The following is a 15,015-nucleotide window of genomic DNA, read 5'->3' on the forward strand; positions in this document are numbered from 1 at the left end:
TGTGTGTGTTTTTTTCCAGAAACCTAACAGCCTTTGCTTAAAGACTATTCAATCACTATTCACACTCTTCAAATGCTTTAACTGAAATGTCAGAGGCTGCATCCAGGTGGAAATTATTTTATGACTCCATAAGACATTATTTTTCTCTGCAGTAGCCTTATCTCCTTATTTCAATAAAATATCTGCTAAATATCAGCAAAACGAGAATGAGTCAATTAAAGTTTGTATATTTGTTCTTCACAAGCAATTTTCTAGGTACAAGTCCAAGAATGGACAATTAAGGCCAATTATTCATGAACTGAAGTGCCATTTGCATTTTTCCCTTCGGGATACATTTGTTATCATCACTTACAGGGAGAGTATTTGCTTGCAGATCTGCCCTTTTACCTCCGAACGGGAGATAATGTTTCTATTTAAACTGAGTCATCCTTGTCCTAAATATTGCAGTGGCAAGGACTGCCATCTCCTGTTTCCTTGGGCCAAGCATGATGACAAGGCAAACTAGGCTATGGTTCCTAAACCTCTTTGCACTCACTGCCATTTTGTGTGGTGGTCAGATGTGTTTATCATATTGCAGAGAATTCTAATACTGGATGAGTTGCAGAAAATTCTACCCTAGAAATTTTAAAATAAAATGCTTACAAATGAAGTGCCTGTTCTAGCTATGAAAAATGTGTTCTGAAAGCACTGAAGGAACATTTGCAACTTGAAACTTTTCATCAGAATTTGAGAGAACTCAAGGTCAGTTTAATATTAATTCTCCCCCAGCTCTTTCATCTAACAGATATCAAGTTGCATTTGAACCGGTAAAGAGATATGAATTTAGGTCAGTTTAGCCTTCAAAGAATGAATTTCTTGAGAAATATTTTGTACCCATCTATTTAGTCTTAAGTATCACAGGTTATTTTGAGGTAAAAATGACCAAAAACCTGCCTTTTTCATAGAAATGGAAATTCATTTCTGGTAAATTGAAATTGCTTTTGAATAATTTATGGGAACAGAGAATTCATCAGATCTGATAACATCAGTAGCCATGAGATTACCTTGTTCTGTAATGGGTGCTATGGGAACTGGAGAGCTGGAGTTGGTTAACATGAGACTTTCTATCCAGAATCTCATACTGGTTAAAGGCAAGCAACATTTAAGGAATGCAAAGACTTGGTCAAAATGATTTAAGAAGGAACCTTAACAGAAAATTGCTTCCATCTAAAGGATGTTCTCTATTCCTCCCTGCCTGATGCGGATATTCATTCCACTGCAGTTCCCAGTCAATATACAAGGACCCCTCTCTTAGTATCACCACCCTCTCTTCCTTTTCATTTGATGGGGTAAGGAAAACCTCCAATCCATTACTGATAAACTCCCTATTTCTTGTATTCAAATATTAAAATTCTTTCTCTCACTCTTTTAGACCTGCTGCTGAATCTAACTACCTTGAATCTCACCTGAAATTAAAAAATGTATAATCAGGGAACTCCTTCAAAAATACATGTTTAGTCTTCTTGTTCATTCATTTAAAATGCTATGTTGATCATCTTTTGTGTGCAAAGGACACAGCTAATCATTAGTTTAGAAACTAAGTTGAATAAGACGAAGTTCCTATTTTTAGCGTGGATAGAATTTCTGCACATATAATGTGGGAAAGAAAATTCCAGATGGAAGTAACAGCCTGAGGAAAGTCTGGACTAGAATGTGTTGGGACCCAACCATGGAACCTCAAGTGGACCAATTTGACTGCATCATGGGGTAGATGGAGAAGACCAATGGAGACTTCGATTATAAAGATAGAACAAAGCCAAATGCTAGTTAACCTTAAAATCAGAATAAAAAGTTATACTCTATTTGGGAGACAATGAAGAACCACTGAATGGTTTTGAACCTCAGAAGCATAACTGAGAGACATAGGAAGCTTTTTCTATTTTATGAGCCTTCCTTGATACATCGTCTAAATGCCAATTCTTCTGTAACCAAGCATAAGCTCAATCTCCATTTGTCCTTTTGTTGGTTTGTTTCTTAAAGAATTATTTCTATGTTAAATAAAATGCTGTACTCTTCCTGGATCTAGTTAGTTTGTTGTTGCTGCATACCAGAAGCCAGCAACTTTTCAAGGTGAATGCCAAGTCTCCACTGATTCACTTCCTTTTAAGTGGTAGCAGGAGATGAGAGAGGAATTTCCTTCTGGGAAATTAATGCTGCATGAAGCACGAGGACAAACCTATTGACCATCCAATGATTCCAATGATGTGGAGAGAGAGGGCAGGAAGGAAATTGTTGACTAGAAAATAGACAAGAGGGTATTTTCGGGTACAAAGAGTGCACCAAACATGAGTTTCCTCTAGAAATGACTCTGACTGCTCCCACTGAGTGATCTTGTATGTTAAGAATCTTGGCGCATGTGCATAAATTGATAACCTCTGTTACATAACTTCTCAAAGGGCATAGGCTTAGGCCACACACTGAAAATGAAAGCACAGTAAATATTTTCTTTGCTGACATTGTGATGAAACTAGAATAATTTTAACAGATTTTGTTTTTGTGAAAGTTCCTTCCAATTTACCTCATTTCCTATGACTAAGAGATGGCACTGGTGATAGAGAAAAAATACTATGTATACTGTAGAACTTTGTGGAGGGTCCCATGTGGGGGTTTTGTTGTTGTTAGGTTTTCTCCTCCTTTAGCTTACATATAAAATGACAAATTAAAATATAGTTTTCCAGAATATTGTACACAGAATTTTCATTAATAGTTTCTCCCATTATTGGAAGTAAATAATAAGATTTCAGGGGTTGTAACTGAACGTCTGTAACTTGACAGTTTCATAAATAATCAAGAACACAGGAATATGAGGTTTGGTCAGTAGATTGGAGCAGCAGATGCAAGGATGAGTAGGATCACAAAAGGTAGACTGAGCATTCAGAGACCAAAAGTGTCAAGGGATGAGAGTGGGCCACAGCAACTGCAAAGCAAAACGAAAGTGAAAAATGCTCACTGTCTGGCCACCGGGAAGTCATTGTTTCAATAAGGATAGCACGAGGGTGCTTTACCTGAGTCCTGTGCCCAGAAAGACATGAAGGAAGGTAACTGTCACAGAAAAGGTAAAAATTCATATCGTATTTAAACACAAATTATTAAAAAGGTACAAGGGCCGAAACCGGTTTGGCTCAGTGGATAGAGCGTCGGTCTGCGGACTGAAAGGTCCCGGGTTCGATTCCGGGCAAGGGCACGTACATGGGTTGCAGGCACATCCCCAGTGGGGGGTGTGCAGGAGGCAGCTGATCGATGTTTCTAACTCTCTATGTCTCTCCCTTCCTCTCTGTAAAAAATCAATAAAATATTAAAAAAAAAAAGGTACAAGGGATATGACATATTACATTTGGGGGAAAATAAGATTATGAGAATTAGGGTGAAGAGACCAATGGTGTTCCATGGTGGTATTCAAAGAGTCCATAGAAAAAAAGAAAAAAAAAATTAGAGAACAATGTATAAACTGTTCATAACTAAATTATTTTCATTTTAATGGTTTATCCTTTCTTCTGCAATCACATTCTTCTTAATTTTCTGATGTTAAACTGTCTTTTCTTTTTAAAATACAAGTAATAGATGGCAGTCTTTTCTTAAACAAAAAAATATATATTTTTTAAGAATTGAAAAGTATATCCAATCTTCCCAACTTATGTTAATTTTCTACTTTTAGAATGGGTAGTTCAGAACAGTGATCCCTGAACCTATTTATTACATATATCTTTCAAAAAAAATTAGCACACATCCCTAGCATATGGGACTGTATAAAGTACATTCATATGCTGCTCTATAATATATATTGATAATATTAAACTTACACAAAAATATAAATATAAAAGGATGAAATAAAAATAAACATTAAAACTTATTTTATTTATTAAAGATTCAAAAGACACTTCATGTTCTCTCTCATCTTAAAAATATTGTTGCGATGCCCTTATTTGATACATTTTATTTTTTTAAAATCTTAGTATAACACTTTGTGAGACAGAAATTCAGTTTATTTTTCCACGGAGTTTTAGTGGTGCCATAACTTAACTGCACACTTTACAAAGACAGCAGAGATCCGAACGGAAAAGTGCCTTACTGGCTGTACTTCCTGAATTATGATACTCATTTTTCAGTCCCATCCACCAATTATGCAAAAGCTTTTCCTTTAAATTTGGCTAGTAAATTTCCATCTGCCCTGATGTCAGTCATTCATCCATGCAAACTAACTGGGCAGTGTTGCATTCTGCTATTTTTAACAAATGGATTCAGAACATCTTATTTGGGCATTTTTAAAATTCCAAGTGCCTTAAATGTGGAGATATGAGTTTTATAGGTGAAACCCACTGTTTGTGGCAAGTAAATCATTACTAAGAACAGCATTCCCCAAATGCTTTTTTCATGAGTTTCTTTCAAAAGCAGTTCCTTTCTCATCCATTATTAAAATGTGACCTTTGCCTTGAAGAGACAAATCAAGTCTGCTTATTTTTTTATATATCTGCTAGGTAACACAGTACTGATAGCTACTTGTCATCGCCAAAAAGGTCAGCAAACCCAGCTCATGAGGGCTTTGTTTTGTTTGATTTTGTTTATAAACATAACCAGCAAACCTCTGTGTTGTGGAAAAGATTTCATGGCCATTGTCTCATATCCTTAGAAAGCATTCTAAAGATATTTTTAAATATAAGGTAATATATTTGTATCCCTCTTACCCATATATTAATTTCACATTGCACTATGCTGAACACATAGCGTGGTTGAGCAGTCAACACTTCAAAGTGTGGAACTCCCGCTCTGCCCTTGAGAGGTGGAGTCTTGGGTCCAGGTTCCTAACTGTAACTGCTGGAAATGCAGGCTACATGATGATGCCTGGGAGATACAGTAAATGTTTATAAAGCTTACTTTATTATCATGCTTGTAGATAAAAGTCTAAAAATAGAAGTTCTATTATTTTCTTCTTGCATCTCGGTCTCTGAGGTGTACATACAATGACTACCAAGGCCTTAGTTGATTTGGAAATTGTGCTTTTTTATTTTTTGAATTGACTGTCAAAGATCAGTAATTTTAATGGCAAAGATTATTAATTAACATTTTCAGTTGTCTTTATGAACATAGTGGTATATTATATAAAGTGTGGTATCCACGAATTCTTTAAGTTTTCCAAGAACAAGTTAAAAGTGTAAGGACATGAAGCCTAGAAAAATAATTCTGGATAAATTAAAATAAAGAATTCCTTTTTAATGAATAGTGTTAAAACAAATTCTAAAAAAAAATCTTTCTCTCCACATCTTTTCTAAAATATTAAACTGCCTGAGATGAAAGGAAATCTGTATAGCATATGTTGGAGCCAGACTTTCCTGCTAATCTATGAACACACAGCTTCTGTGTCTGAGTTTTCACAATAAGAACCTAGGCAGAGCCTTTCCTGGTTCCCTAACAATTGCATTCTCCCTTCAATTAAAAGATGCATTTGATTTCTATTAATACCACCTTTATCAGGATCTTGTGATTATTACTCAAAGAGATCAACCAATGGAACTTAAACACAAACAGAAATTTAATTGAGGATTACTAAAAATTATAAATAGCCTGAAACAAATATGCAAGGAATAAAATAATGAAAACATTAGCCTTTGACATTTTGTTTTAATTAATTTTTCACTAAATTGATAGTATAAAATTAGCAGATTACAACAAAACACTATAAAAGGATAATCAAATGAAATTAGTATCACTGGGCCATATACTAATAAATTTACCAATAAATAACAAGTTTCCAGAAATATTAAATAATACTTTGATATTTGCAAAGGTATATATTCTTTTTTTTTAATTCATTTTTTACAGAGAGGAAGGGAGAGGGATAGAGAGCTAGAAACATCGATGAGAGAGAATCATCGACCAGCTGCCTCCTGCACACCCCCTACCAGGGATGCGCCCGCAGCCAATGTACATGCCCTTGACCGGAATCAAACCTGGGACCTTTCAGTCCACAGACCGACGCTCTATTCATTGAGCCAAACCGGTTTCGGCAAAGGTATATATTCTTATGGTGTCTATTGATTAAATAGCTAACACACCACCTATTATATTCATTGTTACAAAGACAAATTTCAAAAGTACATTCAATTCTCATTATTCTCAGTATTATATTCTATAAAGTAACTGCAAATGCTGAATTCATGAATACTGAACCACTGCTCCTAGGAGAAACACAAGGTTAGGTTCCTGCAGGCCTCTGATCATAGCATTTTCATCAGCTAATCAATACATCATCTTGTTTTATATGTGTTTCTTTTTAAATATACTTTAATATATTTTTGATTCACTGACATTGGACTCACAGCTATAGCATTATAACTCATGCTTGAATGAAGCTTATTTACATGCAGATATTTTCTCCATGAGGCATGTCAGTCTTCTTGCACTTAGGAACACTAGCCAGCAATTCAACATTATCTTTGGAGACCATTTTAAAAAGTGAAATTGCCAACCCAAAAGAACATAAAAATACAAAGAACATGGCACTAAATAGACCAGGAGAAGGGCATTTGTTTACAAAATAAGAACTGAAATGAGAAGACAGAGCATTGCTCTGTTTGGCCTCAGCTGAGAACATGGGCATTAGACAACTCGATTTTTTTGAAACTTTACACGTGTCCATGAATGACCATGACAGTGCTACATGTATTGATCTGTGCGTTACAAATAAATTTTAGGCCCTAACTGATTTGGCTCAGTGGATAGAGCATCGGCCTGCGGACTGAAAGGCCCAAGGTTCAATTCTAGTCAAGGGCATATACCTTGGTTGCGGGCACATCCCCAATAGGAGGTGTGCAGGAGGCAGCTGATCAATGTTTCTCTCTCATCAATGTTTCTAACTCTCTATCCCTCTCTCTTCCTCTCTGTAAAAAATCAATAAAATATCTTTAAAAAAAATTTTTTTAATTTTAAAAATAAATAAATTTTAGCAAGCAGGTGAATTCACACATACAGAATCCATGAATAATGAGGACCTCTGTTCCTTATAAAACTTATAATACTAAGTTAATGGAATAGGGAAGCAAAATATGAAAGATTATTCTTTTTCAAGTCTACAACAATCCACTAAAGTGGTTAACACTATTATGCCCATTTACAGATGAGGAAACTGAGGCTTAGAAATGAAAGCAGCCCTGACCAGTGTGGCTCAGTTGGTTGAGCATCATCCCATGCAGCAAAAGGTCACCGGTTCAATTCCCCATCAGGGCACATGCCTGGGTTGCAGGCTCTATCCCCAATAAAAAGTGTGCAGGAGGCAGACTATTGATGTTTCTCTTTCATGTCAATGTTTCTCTCTTTCTTGTCTCCCTCTCCCATCCTCTCTCTCTAAAAAAAATAGTAAGTAAATACATACATACATACATACATACATTAAAAAAATAAAAATAAAGAAATAAAAGCATATTCCCCAAGCTCACCCAGCTATTACTTGGCTGAGCTAGGACTCAATGTAAGCTCAAAGGTCAGAGTGCTCCTACAACTCTATGAAATATGGCTTTCCTAAATTTAATTCTAGGTTCTCATTTTGAAATCAGTTAATAAACTTACCATAATGCCATTTTTTAGCTAGAATGTAGTTGCATTTTTTAAAGTTTTTCCTTTGTTCATGTTCTTGTAAACATTCTATCTAAATCATTCATCTTAACCATGCACAGTCATTCTGTTAACATTCTTGTAAACTCTGAGGAACGTAAAAGAGCCAAATGTAACCTTTCGGATAACACAATCCTGTTTTTCTCGTATTTGTTCAGAAATACACTCTTTTGTACACAATCTTACAGTACTTTCCTGGAAAGGTGGAAATGTGATCTTTCAGGAACACAGATGGTAATATTTGTCGCACCTTAAAAATACTGCTAATTCTTCTTTATATTTTGTTATAAATAATAGCGAATGGTGTCATTTTGTTTAACAAGTTTCAGTTATTTTTTACTATACACAGAACAAAGTAAAACTCCTCAGCCTGGCATTTAGAGTCCACAACATGAGTCCGACTTCCTCCATAGCATTCCTCAATGCTTACTCTGCTCCATCCAACCCATTTAATTTGATGCCACTTCAAACACCCTTTCCCTCCAATCATTCCTTCTACTTGGCTCTCTTACCTCCCAACACCTCTAGATGCAAAAATATGGTCCCCGCTATACAACATCAGTGTCTCCGGGTCTCAGTTAGTTTATTCCACCTTCATAGCTCCTGTATGCCCTTGTCTTTAAGAAAGTGACTGCACATCCTAGGTGCCCAACATATGTTAGTCAAACTGAAATGAAAGTGCCATGAATATCTACGACATAGGCATATCTGTTAGGACATCTTTTACAAAGGACAGCTGAGATATCATTGCTAACTCTTGTTGGGAAATAATTGAACTTTACATGGGGTCAGACTAGCTCTGGGTATTTGGTAATCAATCAATAAATCAACACTTTAATATAGCTCTTTGTTTTTGTTAGCATTCTCTACATCTTCCTTACTGCCTGTACTACCCGTAGATTTTGGTCAATCCAAATCTTGGGCTAGTGAGATCTAGACCACATCAAGAACTCCCTTCTGATCTGTAAGGGAAGCAGGGATAAATTTCATTTATTATGCTCTTGGGAACATAAATGTGCCTACATCCTAGCAGTTAACTCGCAGTTTGAGAATGAAGAGTGACTAATAGCACCTTCTCCGTGAAGTGGGGAGATGATTCTGGATTATGTAAGAGGGTCCAATGTCATCACAAGGATTCCTATTAGAGGGAGGCAGGAGAGTCAGACTCAGCAATGCAGACGTGACAAAGGAAGCAGAGGTCAAAATAGTGAGGGGCCACCAGGCTAGGAATACAAGCAGCCTCTAAAGCTGGGGAAGGTGAGGAACCATTCTCCCCTACAACCTCTAAAAGGAAGGCATCCCTGCCAACACCCCGATTTTAGCCCAGGAAACATGGTTTCTGACTTGGGGCTTCCAGAACTATAGGAGAATAAATGTATGTTACGTTAAGCCACTAAGTTTGTGGTATCTTACTGCAGCAGCAATGGGAAACTAATACAATGCCATGGCTTCTGATTGGGGAATGGCTTGGAGGGGAATCAAAGATGGAACTGGGAGGCCAGCTGAGATACTATTACAACAATCCAGACAAAGTAGGTCTGTCCAAGCAGAATGGTGGCTGCATAGACCTGAGACAAGGAGACCAACTGGGGCTATATTTTGGAGGTAAGGCTGACAGGACTGGCCAAATTCCCATACTTTCTAAACCATTCTTTGTTTTGGCAGAAGCTGGAACCCCTGGGTACTATTTGGCATGCTAGAGTCATCAGTCTTAGAAAGTAAGTGCTGCTTTACTAGGTGACTGATTTGACAAATAAATAATTTACTCACCACCGGAAACATCCAGCCAATGGAAAAAAAAAAAAAAAAAACAGCTCACAGCCTGGGCTAAACAAGTTTCAAGGCAAACTCTTGGGTTCTGTACTGTCATAAGGAATGGAAAAGCAAGGTCAGAGATAGCAGCAGGCACGAAAGTGGATGCCTTCAAGGGGAAACTGTGCCATGGTCTAATCCCAGGCTCTGCAGAATTTCCTCTTTACAAGAAGTAAGAAAAATTCTTTTCTCCACCATGGAAAAGAGAAGGAAAGTAATAGCCTTTTCACCCCAGTGCTATTTGTCAGACCTCCAGTCCATGCCTCCTGAGGGCCAGGACCCCACCTGGCTGATCGAGGCATTCCTAGAGGCACGATTCCAAGCTGGGGCCTCTGCCCACAGTTCTCTCACTGCAGCCCAGGGCAGTCTAAAATGCTAGCTTGAGCACTGAAGGCCCAGGGAAGGGGGACATCCCGCAGGAGACCAGCAATGCTGCCCTTCACACAATAGATGGTCATCTTAGGGAAAAGACTAACAGAAGCTCTCACTCCACCAAGCCACCAGGACCTTGCCTGCAGGATTTCCCTAAAATCACTCCCCACACCAGCCCCACCAGCCCACATCATCACACCTTTTCCTATCAGTACCCAGTTCATCTCAGCTTCCCGAGGACGCAGCTGACCCAGCAGACAGGTCTCAGGGCTACAGCATGACTCTCGCTTACCCCACAGCCTGCATCGTTGTGTGTTGTCCTGTGTGTGCCATGCACTGCCCTTTCCTCCAACACACTCTCTCTGGATTTCTAACTCTCTCTAGAAATGAAACCACTTTCATCACAACACAGAGGCGCCCCATCCCAGGGTTTTGCACTGTTAGTGGAGCGGGGGAAGGAGGGTGGAGGGAGGAGCATCCTCATTATCACGTTAGTAGCGGGATTGCCAGTGCTGATCCCTGAGGCTCAGCGTCTCCCGTGAGGAGCTCTTCTCCATAAGGGAAGAGGGAGTTAGTTGTGCGAACAAGGTTCAGAACGCTGCACACCCTCTCCTTGCCTGGCTCCAAATCCCCCAGCCTCGTGCATAATTGTCCTGTCCTCCAGCGTTTGGACATCATTTGCAGCTCCAGTCTCTTTTTTGTTTGTTTGTTTTATTGATTAAGGTATTACATATGTGTCCTTATCCCCCCATTACCTCCCCTCCCTTCATGCCCTCACTCCCCTGGTGTCCGTGTCCATTGGTTAGGCTTATATGCATGCATACAAGTCCTTTGGTTGATCTCTTCCCCCTTACCCCCACCCTCCCCAGCCTTCCCTCTGAGGTTTGACCGTCTGATCCATGTTTCTCTGTCTCTGGATCTGTTTTTGTTCATCAGTTTATGTTGTTCATTATAATCCACAAATGAGTGAGCTCATGTGATATTTATCTTTCTCTGACTGACTTATTTCACTTAGCATAATGCTCTCCAGCTCCATCTGTGCTGTTGCAAATGGTAGGAGTTCCTTCCTTTTTACAGCAGCATAGTATTCCATTGTGTAGAGGTCTCTCCCATAAGGGTTTCATCTCTAGCATTTACGGGGAACTCATACAATTTAACAAAAAAAAAGATAAACAACCTGATCAAAAAATGGGCAACGGACCTAAATAGATACTTTTTGAAAGAGGGCATAAGGAAGGCCAAGAGACATATGAAAACATGCTCAAAGTCACTAATCATCCGAGAGATGCAAATCAAAACAACAATGAGGTACCATCTCACACCTGTCAGAATGGCTATCATCAACAAATCACCAAATGACAAGTGCTGGCGAGGATGTGGAGAAAAAGGAACCCACCTGCACTGCTGGTGGGAATGCAGACTGGTGCAGCCACTGTGGAGAACAGTATGGAGTTTCCTCAAAAAACTAGAAATGGAACTCCCATTTGACCCAGTGATCCCACTTCTAGGACTATATCCCAAAAAACCAGAAACACCAATCAGAAAGGATATATGCACCCCTATGTTCATAGCAGCACAATTTACAATAGCTAGAATTTGGAAACAGCCTAAATGCCCATCAGCAGGTGAGTGGATTAGAAAACTGTGGTACATCTACACAATGGAATACAGCTCCAGTCTCTTATCCTAGAGCTTACGCAGCCTCATCTCAACCCAGCCGAGCTCATCAAAGGCCTAGTGTTCTTACTCAGGACAGCCAGAACAGATCACTCTACCATTTTTTAATGCACACCATTTTGACTTACTGGTCCCATTTCTGCCCCAAACCTCTCACTCTCTGGATTAATACCTCACTTTACCTTTTCACATCCCCTAGATTCCCAAAATGATTTATGGGCATCTCCATTTTTATTGATAAGGAAAATCAAAGTGCTTTGCTAAAAGAATAACACAGTGCTCATAGGAAGGTGCCCTCCAGCTCTGGTCCCTCCCATCAGAGCCAAACCTCATTCTTGGTCTCTATTTTGGGAAGCTTTTCATCCCATAGGCCACAAAGGCAGCCGGTTCCCCGAAGAGAACGGCACTGTGAAGAACACAGAGGTCACACTGGATACTGTGCTGCTAGTTGATTACACCCTTTTCCAAGTCCGTCCTTGGTACAGACGCGGTGAATGCCTGTGATTCTCGTTCCGGCAATTAGTTTTGATCTCTCTCAGGCTTAATGCTGTGTCCAGTTGTTCTGAAAGAGAAAAGAAATGCTCTCTGCCTCTGCACCATTTATTTTTATATCTGCATTCAGTGAAGACTTATTGAAGCCAAGGTCTCTCTCCGGCATTGTGAAGGATAAGAATGAGTCATTCCCCACCTTCAAGGAGCTAGTAGCATAGAAGAGAGAAAACGTGCAACCAGTATATGACATACAATATACTCCAGTATTTGAGGGAGGGAAAGGGCCCTTCCTTTATTCAACAGACAAATGCTGAGCACGGTTTAAGGCAGGAGGATACGGAAGTGAAGAAGGCAAAAGAGGTCTTTCCCTTCCTGGGGAGAGATGGTCATTAAACCAATACAAAAAAATTAAATATACAAAGTTAATTTAAAAAGTGACCAATACAATTCCTAGAAGAGGAATGGGATAGGGTGGGATGGAGGTCAGCTTAGAGCAGGTATTCGGGTAGACCTACCTGGAAGGTGAGCTTCTTCCTGAAAGACGAGCGGGTTCCCTGTACAAGGCCTAGGAAAGAACGGTGTCGGTGGAGGAAACAGGTGCCAAGGCCAGGAGGTGGGCATGGCGGGGGGACTTCAGCAGAGAAGTTAACTTGGCGTTTTACAAACACAATGGCATCAGCAAAGACACAGAGCAGGAAAAGCGTGAACTGCAGTCAGTTGGCAGCAAGCATGGATTTGAATCCCGGCATGGTGAAGCCTGAAGGCAGGGTGCGGCCGGACGATTTACGGAGCCCCCAGGGCCACGCTGTGTTTGTGAGCAGGAGCGCACGCAGTCTCTGGCTGGATAAGAATGTGCTTTAGGAAGATTTCTCTGGCCCCAGTGGGAACTAGCTTTGCCTTTGACAAACAAATAGCCCTCTGTGCTTCTGTTGAAGCTTCCTATTTCCTGATAAATATTCATCTTCATGCCCAGGTTTCTTGTAAGAGGCTGGGCTATAAAATAATTTTAAGTGCGCTGGCAATATAATTTGTGGGGCCCAGCACAAAATGAAAATACCGGCCCTTTGTTCAAAATGCAGTTTAAAAGCTTTCTCCGGCCATCTCTGTCATGGCTTGTCATGGTGTTTTGTGTCTGTTACTTAATATACCATAACTCCCTCAGGATGTTCTTGGGGGCAAGTGCAGCTGGTCACAGGCACCCAACGTCCCACCCTCACCCCCAGGCCTTCCCCCCTCCCCTGCACCCTCTGGAACCCACACCCAGCGCCCGGCAGCAGGGGAAGGAAACAGTGTCACTGAGTGGGACGCCCACACCCTGACCACAGAACAGACACAGAAGAGGAACCACACAGGATCCAAGGCTCCCCATCCCCGGCGCATGCTCCATTGTTCTCCTATTTCACATACAACACACAACTCAGAGGTACAATCATTAAGAATTTCAAAATGCGGATTGCATCCTGCTTATGGGGCTTTGGCGCACGTGCAGCCCGGCCTGGTTTGAGGCCTGATGAGAAGGTGACTGCATCTCACCATGGATTTCTTTTGCCCCTAGAATTTAAACTCAAAAACAAACATGCTTCCCTCGTTCTGCAAGATGTTGCCACTGGGAGAATTGAGTGAAGGGTAGATAGGACCTGTCTGTATTGTTTTTTTCAACTCCCTGTGAATCTACAATTATTTGAAAATAAAGGTTATGTACGCAAAGCCCTCACACATGCACTATTCTGCTGAAGGCAATAAGGAGAGAAAGAGGGATAAAACGAAGGAAGAAATCGAAGAGCAAGATTGAGAGAATGAAATTAAAGCCACTTAGTGGTACTCAGCCGGACATCAGTAGTTATCTTGCAACCTTAGCTGGAAAGGCAGACCTGTCCTTGAGCTGGGAAGGGATAACAGGACAGTGGTCAGGCTCACATTTCCAAAGGTGAAGGTCCAACCAGCTTGTTTCTGACCACACTCCCCTTTCAGCCTGTTCAAATCCATCAAATGTCGTCCACTGATTGCTCACTGTGTGTGAGGAATGCACCACCCTGCCCTGTGCCCTTTGGGATTACAATATGAGACAATTGCATTTTATGCAAAGAATGTTTTCTCCAGAACTGATGGAATCCAAGAAGAATATTGACAGAATGGCAGGTACTTCTAGTTACCAGGTAAAGAAGTACTGCCTTGTGGCAATAGAGTAAAAAGAATTCTTTCGGCCCATATGTTTTGAAATTCTTGTTCATTTTTTTATTTAATTTGGGAGTATATCTAATTTTGTGCCTAATGTTTGCATAATGCGATTGCAAATTTGCATAATTCAAATTGTCATAAAAGGAACTACACAGTTCCTAAAGGCATATTGTTGGCATTAAGCTAACATATATAAAGCATCTAACGCAACCTTGGAAACAAACAGGCAGAAAATTAAAGGTAGTCATTCTTATTATTGTTATATTCAATAATATTTCCAATAAATCACAGTCTCCAATCCCGAAGAATAGTATCTCTAGGCTATAAAGTTGGGACTTTTTTTTTAATCAGTATGAGTAGAATAAAAGTAGAGCACATAGAGTTAAAACATTTTATAGGAAAATACCGTTTAGCATTGAGGTTCTAAATGTTTTTCCACTGAAGGGAAAATTAATACCTAGTTAATTCTTTTGCTTCTGTGCAAATGAGGAACAGAGTAACACATCAAACCTACACATCATCCCAAAGCTTTCATCTAATCAGTGATTAGGATACATCTTCCATTATGTTATTTTTCTTTGTCCTCACCATGGGGGAAGGATTCAGAGATCAATGAGGCCTCTGAATTAAAGGCAAACAGTGGTAGAGGCATTCTGCAAGGTCATTCTCTGAACAGCTAGTGAGTAAGGTACCCCCTGAGCAGCAGAGCAGGGCCAGCGCACCAGCGTTCAGGGCACCCAGCACCATCCTTATGCAATCCAATGGCAGGCTTCCCTTTGGCTTTGGCCATTGTCATCTGTCCTGCGTAGCATGTCCTCCGGAGCCAGTCTTTTATCTTGG

The sequence above is a fragment of the Eptesicus fuscus genome, chromosome 4 (assembly GCF_027574615.1).
Source record: "Eptesicus fuscus isolate TK198812 chromosome 4, DD_ASM_mEF_20220401, whole genome shotgun sequence".
Classification (NCBI taxonomy): domain Eukaryota; kingdom Metazoa; phylum Chordata; class Mammalia; order Chiroptera; family Vespertilionidae; genus Eptesicus; species Eptesicus fuscus.